This window comes from Passer domesticus, chromosome 9, assembly GCF_036417665.1.
Source record: "Passer domesticus isolate bPasDom1 chromosome 9, bPasDom1.hap1, whole genome shotgun sequence".
NCBI classification, from domain to species: Eukaryota; Metazoa; Chordata; class Aves; order Passeriformes; family Passeridae; genus Passer; species Passer domesticus.
The window spans coordinates 28,837,525-28,854,206 of record NC_087482.1 but is presented as its reverse complement, the minus strand read 5'-3'; the positions used below and the strand labels follow the sequence as shown (position 1 = coordinate 28,854,206).

The window sequence follows — 16,682 nt, the reverse complement described above, 5'->3', positions numbered from 1 at the left end:
TCTTGAGACTGATTAGATAACTCTGAGGCAAGGTACTGCTGTGTTCATGCAGTTACCGGCCTGCAATCTCCCCGCCTGTCTGATTTACAGGGTGTGTTGAAACGGAGAGCTCAGTCCTCAGCAGGCCTCAATGCTGGGGAAGATGCAGGGTCCTGGTGCTGAGCTTCTAAGGGAACGGCTGCTATTTCTCTGCAATTTAGATTGCAGCATGTTGAGGAGAACTGCTGCTGCCTTTCATTGTTCTTAGTACACCAGGCTGCAGCAGGGAACATTTCTGATGGAGCCAAGGTGTGGCGGGGGGCAGGAGAACAAGAAGGATGAGGAGAATTGATTTCTGACTTTCTTACTGCCCTGTTCATGATTGTTAGAAGCAGCAGCACAGTCAGAAGTGTTTAACCCTATTAATTGGTTGTTTGTTTTGTGCACAGGAGCCAAAGTTATTTTGTAGATTACTAGAGCTCAGTGAAGAGAAAGAGGGTTAGGAAGAGAGACTTAGATTATTGCTAGAGGTGAGTATGGAACGTCTGTTCCCTGGTAGCTCTAGGCGAAAGCTGAGCATGGGGAGGGAATGCAGGTATGAATGTGCATGCCAAATTAATTTGGGACCTCAAGAAGAGCTTGAAACTTTTTACTGACCAGGAAACAAAAGCTTTTTAGTCTACCGCTGTGTATAACGCCCTGTTGTATTGTCCAGTAATGTAAAGCACGGCATCTCTGTATTTTACAGGAGCAGCACCTTAACTATCTGTAAGGAATGTATTTAAGAGATAGAGAGAATTTAGAGACTTCTCTTAATAGTGGAATAGGAAACTTCTCCGAAGACTTTGTTAGATTTTCATGATATTCTGGAACGCCGAAGGAAGCATAAGGATACCAAATGGAAAGTGCAAGCAAACCAATATACCTTTTACTGATTAGAAGTGGGTCACGTTTGTTCCTTGAAGGGGCTGCCAAGCAATGGGACTTTCAAAATCCTTTCAATGGTCCAACAAGAGAATGTGTTGACAGTCCCTGTTAGGCAGTGTTTTGGAGCTGGGGCTGAGGCTCTCGAGTCCTGGCAACATCAGGGAGGCTCCAGTTCTGACTGGCCAGGCTGGGGTCATTGAGTTCGGGCTCAGGCCTGGTGGCTGTAAGGGCAGCAGGAATGTCAAGGGTGGCCCAGGCCCGGGCCGGGCCAGAGCAGAGCGGTGCCCCCAGCCCTCCAGGGGCGGATGGGCTCTGCCAAGGCCAGCCTGGGCACTGCCCCCAGCCCAGGGACAGGCGGGTGCTTTGCCCCAGAGCCGTTCCCAGAGCAGCAGAGCTGTCACAGCCCCAGTTGGTTCTGGCCGCTGTGAGGCCAGAGCAGCACCCGTGGGTGCCCTGGCAGGTCCGGAGCGGCACAGGAGCAGTTGCCAGGGCCTGGGGAAGCACAGGGCTCAGCCTCCACACGGTGACACAGCATGCATGCTGCAGGGGACAGAGCCAGTGGCAGCGGGCATGAGCACCTCTGCGGGGCTCTTAGCCTGCAGCAGCATCGGCCCCGAGGGCTGCTCTGTCCCTGCCTGCCTGCCTGCCTGCCTGAGGGGCAGGGCTGGAGGCCTTGCAGAGCAGGGGCCATTGCGGGCACGGCTGTCCCAGGAGCTGCCCCCTGGCCCAGCTGGGCCTCACACGGGGAGGAGGGAGGCTCCCAGCCCTTGCATGGCTGAGCAGCTCCTGCCTCCCCCTGCCTCTGCTCTGGGCCCCACACTGCCTGCCACAAGAGCCCCTGGGCCAGGCTGTGCCAGGCCTGCTTTGCCCTCACCTGGCTCCCTGGCACCAGGGCAATCCTGCTTCATGTCAGACATGGCAACTGTCAGCTGTGAGACGCTGCCCAGGAATGCCAAGGTCTGCTCCAGGTGTTGGTCCTCTCTCTCTCTGCTGGAGAAAGCAGAGTGTGTGAGGAGTTGGCAGAACAGGCCCTGAGCCACGAGGGCACTACTCCCTGCTCAGCCCTGCGTGTGCCCTCCTCCTGTCTGCCTTCTCCTCCCGTCAGTCACGTCGAGGAACAACCCAGTCTCCTCTGGATGTTCCTCCGCTGATTCTGGGAAAGGAGAGGCAGGTGAGCGTGCAGCACAGGCCCAGAGCCCCGAGATGTGGGGCCCCTGTGGTCCCTGGGCAGCCACGTCCCTGCCCTACCTTCTCCTGCCGTTGTCATGTCGCACTGACACACGGCCTGAGCTCGGCCTTCTCTCTTGGGGCCAAGGGAAATCTCTGCTCCTGCCTCTGGCGCAGGGCGCTCTGCCAGCAGATCAGGGAAGGTGATACCCCCAGAGACAGGCATGAGCAGTGGAGGAAGGCCGACATCACTGTCGTCTTCCAAAAGGACACCAAGAAGGAGCCAGGAAACTGCAGGCCCATCAGCCTCAGCTCCATTTTCAGAAAGGTGACAAGAACAGCTCCTCTTGGATGTCATCTCTAAGCCTGTGGGATAACAGGAAATGGAAACCATGCTTGACCAATCTGATAGCCACCTCTGCTGCTGCAGTGACTAGCTGGGTTTGTGAGGGCAGAGCAGTGGCCCTTGTCAGCTGGGACTTCAGCAAGCCTTTGTCCCTGCCTCCCTTGTGGCGCTCCTGAGGCAGCTCAGGGACAGTGGGGTAGAGAAGTGCACAGTGGAGCTGCAAACTCAGGTAGCTGTGAGCTCAGGGGGCCGTGCTGGGGCCAGCCTTGTTGGCCTTATTCCCCAGTGACCTGGCAGAAGGGACGGAGCGCTCCCTCAGCACGTTTGCTGATGGGACAGAACCCATCAGCAGGGGCTGATGCTCCACAAGGCTGTGCTGCTCTTCCGTGAGAGCTGGACAGGCTCGAGAGTTGAGCAGAGAGGGAGCTCATGAACTTGCACCAGGGAAAGCCTCTAGAAGCGCTTGAGGCTTTGTAATTACCAGGCAACAGAAGTGTTTCAGCACAGTGGAGTGTATAACGCCATCTTGTGATGTCCAGTCAGGGAAAGCACCGCCTCTCCTTATGGTACAGGACCAGTTCCTCGTGTGTATGCAAAGGAAGGCTTTGCGACAAACACTGAATTCAGGAACTTCCCCTAATATTATGTTGGATTTTCATGATTTTCTGGAATGCCAGGTGAAGCGTAAGGATTCCAAAAGGAAAGTGAAAACAAACCAATAAATCTTCTTTTAGAGATCAGAAATGTTTCCTATTTGTTGCTTGAAGAAGTTGCAAACAACAAAACTTTTGAAATCCTTTCAAAGATCTAGCAGGAAAAAGCATTGGCCTAAAGCGTTAGCCGGTGTTTCTGAGCAGGAACATGGTTCTAGAGTCAATTCAAGGTTTGCACCAGGGTTTGGGTTTTTTTGCCAGTATACTTTGAATGTGGGCTGCTTCTCTGCAGGACTTTTAATAATTAGATCATGTACTGAAGACAACATGTTACTGTGTCCTGCTGTCCAGTGCTGAAGAGGGCTGAGACAGAGCAGGTAGCTCTGTGTCTGTGTGTAACTCGCAGGAGCTGCACCGGAGCAGTGCCCAGGGCCTGGAGAAGCCAACGGGTTCCTGGCGCTGAGGACAAATTGTCCACGGCTCGGGATTGTCCGGCCAAGCTCTTCAGGCTCCTTCTGCTTGGAGCTCTTGCCGGGTTCCCTGCAGAGCCCCGGGTGCAGCTTCCCAACTCAACCCTCTTCCTCTGCCTCCTCTCTCCCTCCTAGGTGTCAGGATACACTGGAGCGAGCGGGGTCGTGATGGTTCATTAACTGATCTCAGAGTGCAAAAACAACAGGGAGGGGATTTCAGTATTGGTCAAAACAAATTCACCTTTTACAGAATGACCACAGCAAATGCAATATAGGGTGTTGGGAAGGATGAAAGTTTGACAAGAAAGTCTTACAGATATGAATGCTTAGCAGAAAGATTTCTGAATGTAGAAGCTGAAGAAGGAATAGAGATGGAAGCAAGTTTTGATACAGAAGAAAAGAATTGCTGAGCCAGTCTTACTGGATAACCAAGGAGGCAAAGGCTATGTTAGTTGGAAGGGGGTTTTTATGACTTAGAACAAAGGATAAACCCACGTCAAACAAGAAGATGTTTTTACCAAGCAGAAAGATAGCACAGGCAAACAAGTCAGCAAATGTTGCAAGTACAAAAAAGGTCTCCGAATTTTCCACTGCAAGAAAACTGGAAAACAACTTCTAGCTTAAACTGTAATGTACTAACCTTTAGTCATTGGAGAATAGTAACATGAACATGGTAATTGTAGTAAAGATTGGCTAAAGATAAAAGTTAAGGTATAGATTGGTTCTACTGTATTAAGATGCTCAGCAAAGAAAAGTAAATAATGCATTTGTGACCTAAACTAAGGGTCTCCAGGCCTGCCTGCAGATGCAGCTGACAGCTGTAGGCACAGGATCTGTCGCCCACGACCCTGGACTGCTCTAACGTCTTGGATGTAATAAACTGCATTTTTGAAGAGCTGCCTGGAGTCCCGCATCTCTCATTACAGCTCTTACAATAGGGAGTAGAAAAGAGATGAAAGATAGAGAGAGAGAGAGAGAAAATGGGTGTATAAGTACCAAATGTAGAGACAAAAGCCTGGTGTTGCAGTCAATGGGAAATTCGCCTTGTCCAGTCGGGAAGGATCTCAAAGTCCTGGTTAACTCAGGCATCTATTATAGTCTTTTGCCAAGGGGGAGAAAGAGATCTTGAAATTGCCGAGGAGAAACAGATACAATAAAGATTAAGTCTATTGAAATCGTTGAGGGAGAACGGGTACTGAGAACGGGTGCAGACAGTCCATGTTCTCAGCAGTGAGCGAGAGCCGTTGTTTTCTCGGTCCAACGACCACACCTGGGCAAGCATCTTGCTTTGACCAGGCCAGCCCCTCCTGCCACGTGTAGGATAATAGGGATGTCAGTCTCAGTCCTTGGGAGGGGGCTTCAATCTCCCTTTGTCACAGTGATAGTGAAACAGATGAAAGGTTTTCCTTTCATCTTTCCTTGGGGGACCACCAAAGTTACCCCTGAAAGTTCATTTGGCCGACAGGTGGGGAAATTCATGGGCCATTGCTGCCAAGCAGGCGCAAGCATAGGGGGCGAGTCGCTCCTTGGCAGGCCCTGCTGGAAGCAGGAAACCGTGGCTGCAGTGCAGACCCAGCTGCAAACAATCCCTTGGCAAGCATCCACCTCAGCCAGGCCAGACCTCCAGTCAGGGTCTTCAGTGGTCCCGGTCTCTGTTCTGGCGATGGTCGTGAGGCAAAATGAGGGAAACTTTGGAGCGTCTCTTTCACTGGCTAAAGGCATTCCCTGGCATTGCACCGGCTCTGCCTCCCTCCTAGATCAGTGAAGGCATCGCCTTCCACCCAAGGTGGCTCTCCCATGGAGACAGGAAAGTGCATGAACTCCTGCTGCCCCAGCATCAGGCAGGTGCAGGGTGTCCCTGCTTGTCAGCCCTTGCCCTGTTTCCCCAGGATGCCGCTGATTGTTCTAGGAGTCATGGACCTGGATTTCCAGGAGCATGTTTGCAGAGACATGAATGATAAAAGTCGACAAGAATTGTTTCTGCTTCTCTTCTTGATTTTTTAAAAATATTTTTGCTAGTAGGAATGCATGGGCCAAACTGGAAAAGTTCCTTTCCTGGGGGAAAAGCATCCTCCTGCATTTGACTTCTGAGTCGAGGACTGTTGCAAGCTCTCCTGTCAGATGTACACTGAAAATTCTCATGGAGTTTTCTGTGTTTCCACTGAGCCAGTGTAAAAGATGATGCTTCTAAAGAAGCTTAATGCTAACTTTTCCATTTATAAGCAATGTCAAAGTTGTTAATTGATGGATGAGAGGATAAGTGAGGTGTGGAGGCAGCTGTGGTGGTCTCCAGGTATATCTCCTGTTCCCAGTGGTAATCAGCAGCGGGATCAAGTCATGTTCATCTTAGTTTTCTCCAGACAGGTGCAGGAAAAAGTTGGATCACCCAGAGGAGGGTTTGAATCTCTGCAGTGCAGGAGACTCTGCACCGGCTATCTGGGCAACCGACTGCCAGGGGCAGGAGCAGACATTTTCCATGGCCAGGGCCAGAGTCCTGCAGTGGCAGTGCCTGAACAGCAGCTTCCTGCCTACAGTACCACCCTGGATGGCTGCACCAGGGCCTGGCATTTGACCCTGCACTTGCTGCAGGAGTCCTGACCCTGGGTCCCCGCTGACCAAAGGCTCGGAGCCATCTCAGAGCCTCGGTTCCCAAGGGGGCTTCCACAAGTGGTTGCCAGGGACCTGAAGCCATGGCTGCCCCAACTGGGGTTGCACGATGCTGATGTCAGAGTGGCCATTGTGACCCATGCAAGCACGGCCCCAAAAGGGAAGGCTGGGCTCAGGCGGTGTGTCAGTGCAACCTGACAACGGCAGGAGAAGGTAGGGCAGGGACGTGGCTGCCCAGGAACAACAGGGCCCCCACATCTCGGGGCTCTGGGCCAGTGCTGCAGGCTCACCTGCCTCTCCTTTCCCAGAATCAGAGGAGGAATATCCAGAGGAGACTGCGGTGTTCCTCAACCTGACCAACGGGTGGAGAAGGCAGACAGGAGCAGGACTCACGCAGGGCTGAGCAGGGAGTAGTGGCCTCGTGGCTCTGGGCCTGTTCTGCCAACTCCTCACACACTCTGCTTTCTCCAGCAGAGAGAGAGGACAAACACCTGGAGCAGACCGTAGCATTCCTGGACAGCGACTCACAGCTGACAGTTGCCATGACTGACAGGAAGCAGGAGGGCCCTGGTGCCAGGGAGCCAGGTGAGGGCAAAGCAGGCCTGGCACAGCCTGGCCCAGGGGCTCTTGTGGCAGGCAGTGTGGGGCCCAGAGCAGAGGCAGGGGGAGGCAGGAGCTGCTCAGCCATGCCGGGGCTGGGAGCCTCCCTCCTCCCTGTGTGGGGCCCAGCTGGGCCAGGGGACAGCCGTGGGACAGCCGTGCCCGCAATGGCCCCTGCTCTGCAAGGCCTCCAGCCCTGCCCCTCAGGCAGGCAGGCAGGCAGGCAGGGACAGAGCAGCCCTTGGGGCCGATGCTGCTGCAGAGGTGCTCATGCCCGCTGCCACTGGCTCTGTCCCCTGCAGCATGCATGCTGTGTCGCCGTGTGGAGGCTGACCCGGACACCTGCGGTGACAAAGTGGAGAAGGGAGGGCTCTGTGCCCACGTCTTTTGCCTGGTGGGTGGCTGCAGGTGCTCCCTCCACCACTGCAATGGGCAGTTCCTGCCACTCTCTCCTCATCAGCTCCTCCCCTTTGCTGCAGTTTTTCGCCACTCTGCTTTTTCGCCAAGAGGGGGATCATGTTGGACTCATGGGCTTTCTGCCTCGAGATATCCAAATTGCAGTGTGGCGGGCGGCACACAAGGTGAGAGCCTGACAAGAGCAGGGAGATTTGTGCCAGGCGAGGTTTGCCATAGCTTAGCCCAGGCTGCAGCAAAGCAAGGCTGGCCCAACAGCCAGCTCTGGGACAAAGTCTGGCTCCCAGCAGCTCTGGCACAGAGGCTCTGGCACAGGAGCCTCCTCCCTCCTCCCCAAGGCAGCTCTGTGGGCTGGGACCCAGCAGTGGCCGCATCCTGCGCCCTGCCCGGAGCCGCGGGGCTGCCAGGGGAGGCCCCGAGGCTGCTGCTGATGGGGCTGCTTGGCTCTTTCCAGCGCTGCTGCATCTGTGGCCAGAGTGGGGCAACCATCATGTGCTGCAAGGAGGACTGCGAGAGATGGTTCCACCTGCCCTGTGCCAAGGAGGGCGGCTGTGTCAATCAGTACATCACTCCATACAGGTACCTCCTCTCCGCTTCTGGCCACCACTGGCCAGGGATCCAGCACTTCTCACTGTGCTCATCCATTTTTCTCCCAGCTCCTATTGCCCTGAGCACCGTCCAGTGCAGGAGGTGCGGGCGACTCCAGAGCCGGGCACCGATTGCCCCATCTGCATGGAGCCTGTGGAGGATAGGAAGACCTTCAATACCATGGTGTGCCCAAAGTGCAAAAGAGCCTGGTTCCACAGGGACTGCATCCAGGTCGGATCCCTCCCCTCAGCCCTGGGGCGCAGCAGGTGCTCAGCAGCACCTGGGCCTGGCTCACACTGCATGTGTTTGCCCTGCAGGGACAGGCCATGTGCGCTGGTCTTTTATACTTCTGCTGTCCCCTGTGCAGAGACAGTGAGGACTTCTCTGTTGAAATGTTCATCATGGGGATCCGAATCCCCTTCAGGTTGGTGTCCTTCTGCCTGGCTCACAAGACAGGAGGGTGCACGTGCTGTGTTGTGCCAGGCCCTGCCCCAGCAGTCCTGGCCCTGCCCTGTCCCATGACTCTGGGCTTCAGCTTCACCCACAACTTGGAAAAGCGCTGGAGGAAAAGCAGGGACACCCTGGAGCTCCATGAGGGGAGGGCAGCAGAAACTCATCAGGTTTTCCTTTCTGCATCAGACATCCAACGTGGGAGGAGAACAATGCCTTTGCTTATCTTGGAGAGAGACACAGCATGTGCAATGCCAGGGAATGCCTTTACCCTGGAGGCAGGGAGGAGGCAGAGCAACAGGGGTGAGTTAGGAAGCTGCACCTGGGGCTCTGCAGGGAAACCATATCTCAGCAAGGGCTGAAAGAGGCAAGAACTTGCAAGAGCTTGGCCAGACAACCACGTGCTGGGACACTTTGTCCTCAGTGCCATAAGTCTCTTTGCCTCCCCAGGCCCTGGCAATTGCTCCTGTGCTCCTCCTGTGCTGCTGAGGGCACCCACAGGCGCTGCTCTGGCCTGAGAAACAAGACATACAGATGGGAGTGTGACAGCTGTGCTGGTCTTGGAACGTGTATGAGTCAAAGCCCCCGGTGTCCCTGGGCTGGGGGCAGTGCCCAGGCTGGCCTTGGCAGAGCCCGTGTGCTCCTGAAGGCATGGGGGTACTGCTCTGGCCTGGCCTGCCTTGGCCCTGGGAGGCCTTTGACATTCCTGCTTGCCCTTACAGCCTCCAGGGATGAGCCAGAGCTCAGTAGCCCCAGCCTGGCCAGACAGTCAGGACAGGAATCTGCTCATGGCTCCTCAGAATCCCAGGACATCAGGCCAAGCTCCGGTACGCCGGTGCCATCGGGGCTGGCTCCCCCGTCTCCATCTCCAGAGACCAGCAGCCAAAACAGCCAGCAACAGCCAGCATCACAGCAGTCACTGCCATCTTCCTTGCTGGACACCAGCAGCCCCAGCAGATCAAGGCCAACATACAGCAGCTCCCCAGACCCTGAGGATGGGCTCCATTCCAGACGTGCTGGGACTGACCGCAGGCGAAACAGCTCTGGCCCGCAAGGTCAGGACCCAAATCAGTCCGTCCGATCGAGGAGTCGCTGTGACAAGAGCAGCAGGACAACATCAAGGGCTGAGAGGCCCCAGCAAAGGGAGACACCTCCACAGACATCCCCCAGACACCGCCGCTCCCGGCAGCAAGGTCGGGCCCAGAGTCCCCGTGTCCGGTCCAGGAGTCGGCGTGACAGCAGCAGCAGCAGGACAGGGCCGAGGGCTGAGGGGCCCAGGCAAAGGGGGACACCTCCACAGACATCCCCCAGGCACAGCCGCTCCCGGCAGCAGAGTTGGGCCCAGAGTCCACCTGTCCCGTCCAGGCGTGACAGCAGCAGCAGCAGGACAGGGCCGAGGGCTGAGAGACCCAGGCAAAGGGAGACGGCTCCACGGACATCCCCCAGACACCGCCGCTCCCGGCAGCAGGGTCGGGCCCAGAGTCCACGTGTCCGGTCCAGGAGTCGGCGTGACAGCAGCAGCAGCAGGACAGGGCCGAGGGCTGAGGGGCCCAGGCAAAGGGAGAAATCGTCAGAGACGTCCCCCAGACGCAGCCGGTCCCGCCTGCAGCGCCGGGCCTCGGATCCACCTGTGCAGTCCAGGAGTGGCCAGGACAGCAGCAGGAGGACAGCAGCGCGTGCTGAGAGTCCAAGGCGCAGGGGGACACTGTCGGGGATGTCCTGCAGGAGCAGCCGCTCCCGCCAGCGACGTCGGGCCTCAAGTGGCACCTCCGACAGCAGCACGTAGCGCCATCTTTTCTTTCTAGTCCTTGGGCTCGCTGCCCAAAGTTAGGTGAGAACGGTCAGCACAGGGCCCCTGAGATTTGCAGGTCTGTGAGAAAACCCTGTTAGCTCTTGACATTTCTACCGGCAAGAAAGAGGTCTGTGCTAAATACCTTCATTTCTGTGTAACCGTCTATTCAGTGACAAGTCCCTTAAGGATGTGGCGAATGGAAAAGGACTCTTGCTCCTGCCTTTAGACTCCAACCTCAGATTTTTCCCCACTGCTTAGCCTTGAAAGTGAACCACTCCTTAATGGGCTTGGATCCGGTTAGGGAGACATTCAGAGCAAGGTGGCTCTTGGGGAAGCTGTCTTTGGAGAGGATGTGTGCTGGGTTGCTATCCTTGAGCAATCTCCTTTCGGGAAAGCCAAAAGGAAGAAGAAAGTAGAGAGCGAAACACTGTCTCAAGTGTCTGAAGAAAACAATTCCAATGTTGCTGCTGACTTGAAAGACTTGATTGGACCTTCAAAGAACAAAGCAGAAAAGAGTGTGGAAATACCCTGGGACAAAGAGGACGCACAGGACTCTGGCCCAGGTGACCATTTGGGACCTTTGCCTGAGACGGATGCAGCTCAGGAGTGGAGTGCTTTCAAGTTTTCCTTCTTTGGAGACACAGAGGAGTTGGGCATCAAAGAAGGTAAGAGCAGAACCCTTCGAACAGTGCCATTGCTAAGGAAGAGCTTCTGGCAGGCACTGCAGAGCAGTAGGGTGTAAAGAAGGTCAGGATCCAGGGGATTTTCTGCAGCAGAAGTCAGGAATTAGGCAGCAGCATTTTGATCTTCATTTCAGCTTGCCAAGGCTGAGGCAGATTCATGAGAGGTACCTGATGCTTGTGTTTCAGGAATTCGGGAAGGCATGCTTCGAGAAGGCATTGGGTACTTTGCAGAGTGGTGGAAAAACTTGTTGTCATGCCCTGAATTCCTCAAAGAGGGCAAAAGGTAACATACCAGTCATATCAAGTTTCCTAGAACCTGACAAGATTTTAAAGGAAATGTGTGTTAATGTAGAGGGAAAAGCAAAATCCTGGAGCTGACCCCAAGGTCCATGAGCATTCTGTTTGTTACTGAATTCTATTCTTGGACCTTTAGAAAAAGGAAACTGAACGGCACATGATCATTGGGGTGTCCCAATCCTAGATAAAATGAGGCTGTATGAAATGAAGATGAAACAACATTAGATCGAGTCCTAGTCGTGTAGGAGGGAAAAGAAATGTTGTGAAGTTATCCAAAATCCTAAAAAACCCAATGCAACAGCACAAAGCAAGAAGCCCCCAACATTTGTACTGAATTCAGAAGGTATTCAGTGTCTTCTGAATGCAATGATAAACGTTGAAAAATACATAAGGGATGCCTAGAACTAAGGGGAAAATCCTGAAGCACAGATACAGCTCAGGAAATCTGGCAGGAGACGATTCTGTCCTTCCGAAATCTGTCTTTTCCAGTGTATTTCACTTGCAAGGAGGAATTCTTCCTGCCCGGCAGAGGAATAATCTGGTTTTGGCTTTTTTTCTCTATTGCTGCTGTTATCGCAGAACCTTAGGTACTTGGAACAACAAAACCGGTACAAGTCACGTGGCAAGAGGATCGACGTGTCCAAGACTGCAGTTCAGAGGGTGATGATGAACCCGAGATGTCAGAAATTGAAAAGGACCGAGAAATGCAAGTTCCATTGCTCTTTGTTGTCTCCTTGGCGATAATAGCTGGATGCTGTGTCAATATTAAGAGCAGGACTCAGCAAGTGGGAAACTGACATTGCACGCCCCTGAAAGCCATCTTGGAAAACCATTTGTGCTGCACAGAGTCAAAACGCCCAGCAGCCTGTTTGCTGTGAAGTGGAATGTGGAAAAGGAGAAGTAGAGCACAAGAAATTTTCCGGGTCATTTGGGTTTGACCAACTCCAAACGGAGTTTGGCCAAAAGCCAAAGACACAGTCAGTTTTCTCTTTCAAAGTGGGTTTTGTAAAATCAAAAGCTCTATTTGGGTACTATGGAATAAAGTTTTTCAATGTACAAAATTTCTCTGAAGCACTACAGTTTCAAGTCATGCGCATGGAATTTCATAGTACAATTTAGGATGCTAAAATCCCTTTGTAATTGTCTAGGTTTCTTTCTTTACTACGCACACAGAAAGTGCTAGAGTTTGCTTCTTCTCCGACAATGATGAACGCCTAAGAAGTAGGACAGAATTTCTCCACCCCCTTTTGGATTTCTTTCCCTTCTGAACCTTTCCTGCACTAGTTATGAATGTTTTCTAGCAAAATTTGCCACCCTTACTTGTGGCCAAAATAGTGGTGGAATCCCATGAGCAAGTCCTGGTAAAATAGAGGTCAAGCAGATTTCTGGCTTACTTTTCTTTCAGATATTTGGCTAATAGGAACCTGGAATTTTAGAGCTTATCAAAAACTTAGTCACTTGACAGGTTACCTAGACAGTTTGGATCCTTTCGGGTATGTGTAGCATCTTGAACTTTTTCCTGCCATTCTTTCGGGTGTTACCATCAGGAATGTTGAGTTTGGCTTGTATGTGCCTGTGGTTCTTTGTCCTCATGAATCTGGGGCTTTCTCTTCTGAATCCAGTGAATTTGGTGTTTAGAAACAAAGCAAACAACAACAAAAGGGAAAACACACAGTCCCCAAAACCTGCACAGGCCTCCAGAACAATTGCTTGTTATATTTTGTAGAATATATAGTCTTAAGACAGGCTCAAAGGCTGTGCCTTTCTTGAGACTGATTAGATAACTCTGAGGCAAGGTACTGCTGTGTTCATGCAGTTACCGGCCTGCAATCTCCCCGCCTGTCTGATTTACAGGGTGTGTTGAAACGGAGAGCTCAGTCCTCAGCAGGCCTCAGTGCTGGGGGAGGATGCAGGGTCCTGGTGCTGAGCTTCTAAGGGAACGGCTGTGATTTCCCTGCAATTTAGATTGCAGCATGTTGAGGAGAACTGCTGCTGCCTTTCATTGTTCTTAGTACACCAGGCTGCAGCAGGGAACATTTCTGTTGGAGCCAAGGTGTGGCGGGGGGCAGGAGAACAAGAAGGATGAGGAGAATTGATTTCTGACTTTCTTACTGCCCTGTTCATGATTGTTAGAAGCAGCAGCACAGTCAGAAGTGTTTAACCCTATTAATTGGTTGTTTGTTTTGTGCACAGGAGCCAAAGTTATTTTGTAGATTACTAGAGCTCAGTGAAGAGAAAGAGGGTTAGGAAGAGAGACTTAGATTATTGCTAGAGGTGAGTATGGAACGTCTGTTCCCTGGTAGCTCTAGGCGAAAGCTGAGCATGGGGAGGGAATGCAGGTATGAATGTGCATGCCAAATTAATTTGGGACCTCAAGAAGAGCTTGAAACTTTTTACTGACCAGGAAACAAAAGCTTTTTAGTCTACCGCTGTGTATAACGCCCTGTTGTATTGTCCAGTAATGTAAAGCACGGCATCTCTGTATTTTACAGGAGCAGCACCTTAACTATCTGTAAGGAATGTATTTAAGAGATAGAGAGAATTTAGAGACTTCTCTTAATAGTGGAATAGGAAACATCTCCGAAGACTTTGTTAGATTTTCATGATATTCTGGAACGCCGAAGGAAGCATAAGGATACCAAATGGAAAGTGCAAGCAAACCAATATACCTTTTACTGATTAGAAGTGGGTCACGTTTGTTCCTTGAAGGGGCTGCCAAGCAATGGGACTTTCAAAATCCTTTCAATGGTCCAACAAGAGAATGTGTTGACAGTCCCTGTTAGGCAGTGTTTTGGAGCTGGGGCTGAGGCTCTCGAGTCCTGGCAACATCAGGGAGGCTCCAGTTCTGACTGGCCAGGCTGGGGTCATTGAGTTCGGGCTCAGGCCTGGTGGCTGTAAGGGCAGCAGGAATGTCAAGGGTGGCCCAGGCCCGGGCCGGGCCAGAGCAGAGCGGTGCCCCCAGCCCTCCAGGGGCGGATGGGCTCTGCCAAGGCCAGCCTGGGCACTGCCCCCAGCCCAGGGACAGGCGGGTGCTTTGCCCCAGAGCCGTTCCCAGAGCAGCAGAGCTGTCACAGCCCCAGTTGGTTCTGGCCGCTGTGAGGCCAGAGCAGCACCCGTGGGTGCCCTGGCAGGTCCGGAGCGGCACAGGAGCAGTTGCCAGGGCCTGGGGAAGCACAGGGCTCAGCCTCCACACGGTGACACAGCATGCATGCTGCAGGGGACAGAGCCAGTGGCAGCGGGCATGAGCACCTCTGCGGGGCTCTTAGCCTGCAGCAGCATCGGCCCCGAGGGCTGCTCTGTCCCTGCCTGCCTGCCTGCCTGCCTGCCTGAGGGGCAGGGCTGGAGGCCTTGCAGAGCAGGGGCCATTGCGGGCACGGCTGTCCCAGGAGCTGCCCCCTGGCCCAGCTGGGCCTCACACGGGGAGGAGGGAGGCTCCCAGCCCTGGCATGGCTGAGCAGCTCCTGCCTCCCCCTGCCTCTGCTCTGGGCCCCACACTGCCTGCCACAAGAGCCCCTGGGCCAGGCTGTGCCAGGCCTGCTTTGCCCTCACCTGGCTCCCTGGCACCAGGGCAATCCTGCTTCATGTCAGACATGGCAACTGTCAGCTGTGAGACGCTGCCCAGGAATGCCAAGGTCTGCTCCAGGTGTTGGTCCTCTCTCTCTCTGCTGGAGAAAGCAGAGTGTGTGAGGAGTTGGCAGAACAGGCCCTGTGCCACGAGGGCACTACTCCCTGCTCAGCCCTGCGTGTGCCCTCCTCCTGTCTGCCTTCTCCTCCCGTCAGTCACGTCGAGGAACAACCCAGTCTCCTCTGGATGTTCCTCCGCTGATTCTGGGAAAGGAGAGGCAGGTGAGCGTGCAGCACAGGCCCAGAGCCCCGAGATGTGGGGCCCCTGTGGTCCCTGGGCAGCCACGTCCCTGCCCTACCTTCTCCTGCCGTTGTCATGTCGCACTGACACACGGCCTGAGCCCAGCCTTCCCTTTTGGGGCCAAGGGAAATCTCTGCTCCTGCCTCTGGCGCAGGGCGCTCTGCCAGCAGATCAGGGAAGGTGATACCCCCAGAGACAGGCATGAGCAGTGGAGGAAGGCCGACATCACTGTCGTCTTCCAAAAGGACACCAAGAAGGAGCCAGGAAACTGCAGGCCCATCAGCCTCAGCTCCATTTTCAGAAAGGTGACAAGAACAGCTCCTCTTGGATGTCATCTCTAAGCCTGTGGGATAACAGGAAATGGAAACCATGCTTGACCAATCTGATAGCCACCTCTGCTGCTGCAGTGACTAGCTGGGTTTGTGAGGGCAGAGCAGTGGCCCTTGTCAGCTGGGACTTCAGCAAGCCTTTGTCCCTGCCTCCCTTGTGGCGCTCCTGAGGCAGCTCAGGGACAGTGGGGTAGAGAAGTGCACAGTGGAGCTGCAAACTCAGGTAGCTGTGAGCTCAGGGGGCCGTGCTGGGGCCAGCCTTGTTGGCCTTATTCCCCAGTGACCTGGCAGAAGGGACGGAGCGCTCCCTCAGCACGTTTGCTGATGGGACAGAACCCATCAGCAGGGGCTGATGCTCCACAAGGCTGTGCTGCTCTTCCGTGAGAGCTGGACAGGCTCGAGAGTTGAGCAGAGAGGGAGCTCATGAACTTGCACCAGGGAAAGCCTCTAGAAGCGCTTGAGGCTTTGTAATTACCAGGCAACAGAAGTGTTTCAGCACAGTGGAGTGTATAACGCCATCTTGTGATGTCCAGTCAGGGAAAGCACCGCCTCTCCTTATGGTACAGGACCAGTTCCTCGTGTGTATGCAAAGGAAGGCTTTGCGACAAACACTGAATTCAGGAACTTCCCCTAATATTATGTTGGATTTTCATGATTTTCTGGAATGCCAGGTGAAGCGTAAGGATTCCAAAAGGAAAGTGAAAACAAACCAATAAATCTTCTTTTAGAGATCAGAAATGTTTCCTATTTGTTGCTTGAAGAAGTTGCAAACAACAAAACTTTTGAAATCCTTTCAAAGATCTAGCAGGAAAAAGCATTGGCCTAAAGCGTTAGCCGGTGTTTCTGAGCAGGAACACGGTTCTAGAGTCAATTCAAGGTTTGCACCAGGGTTTGGGTTTTTTTGCCAGTATACTTTGAATGTGGGCTGCTTCTCTGCAGGACTTTTAATAATTAGATCATGTACTGAAGACAACATGTTACTGTGTCCTGCTGTCCAGTGCTGAAGAGGGCTGAGACAGAGCAGGTAGCTCTGTGTCTGTGTGTAACTCGCAGGAGCTGCACCGGAGCAGTGCCCAGGGCCTGGAGAAGCCAACGGGTTCCTGGCGCTGAGGACAAAGTGTCCACGGCTCGGGATTGTCCGGCCAAGCTCTTCAGGCTCCTTCTGCTTGGAGCTCTTGCCGGGTTCCCTGCAGAGCCCCGGGTGCAGCTTCCCAACTCAACCCTCTTCCTCTGCCTCCTCTCTCCCTCCTAGGTGTCAGGATACACTGGAGCGAGCGGGGTCGTGATGGTTCATTAACTGATCTCAGAGTGCAAAAACAACAGGGAGGGGATTTCAGTATTGGTCAAAACAAATTCACCTTTTACAGAATGACCACAGCAAATGCAATATAGGGTGTTGGGAAGGATGAAAGTTTGACAAGAAAGTCTTACAGATATGAATGCTTAGCAGAAAGATTTCTGAATGTAGAAGCTGAAGAAGGAATAGAGATGGAAGCAAGTTTTGATACAGAAGAA

General features: G+C 53.5%; 2 long non-coding RNA genes across 2 annotated transcripts; both read left to right on the top strand.

Moving 5' to 3' along the window:
* The first annotated feature begins 6,279 nt into the window (after positions 1–6,279).
* Positions 6,280–7,117, top strand: LOC135307331 (uncharacterized). The gene is made up of 3 exons (XR_010368035.1): positions 6,280–6,362; positions 6,458–6,734; positions 7,052–7,117. It is a non-coding gene; the product is annotated as an uncharacterized LOC135307331 (long non-coding RNA).
* Positions 7,118–9,960: 2,843 nt separating this feature from the next.
* Positions 9,961–12,733, top strand: LOC135307330 (uncharacterized). Its single transcript, XR_010368034.1, has 3 exons — positions 9,961–10,658; positions 10,863–10,959; positions 11,553–12,733. It is a non-coding gene; the product is annotated as an uncharacterized LOC135307330 (long non-coding RNA).
* Positions 12,734–16,682: the final 3,949 nt, after the last annotated feature.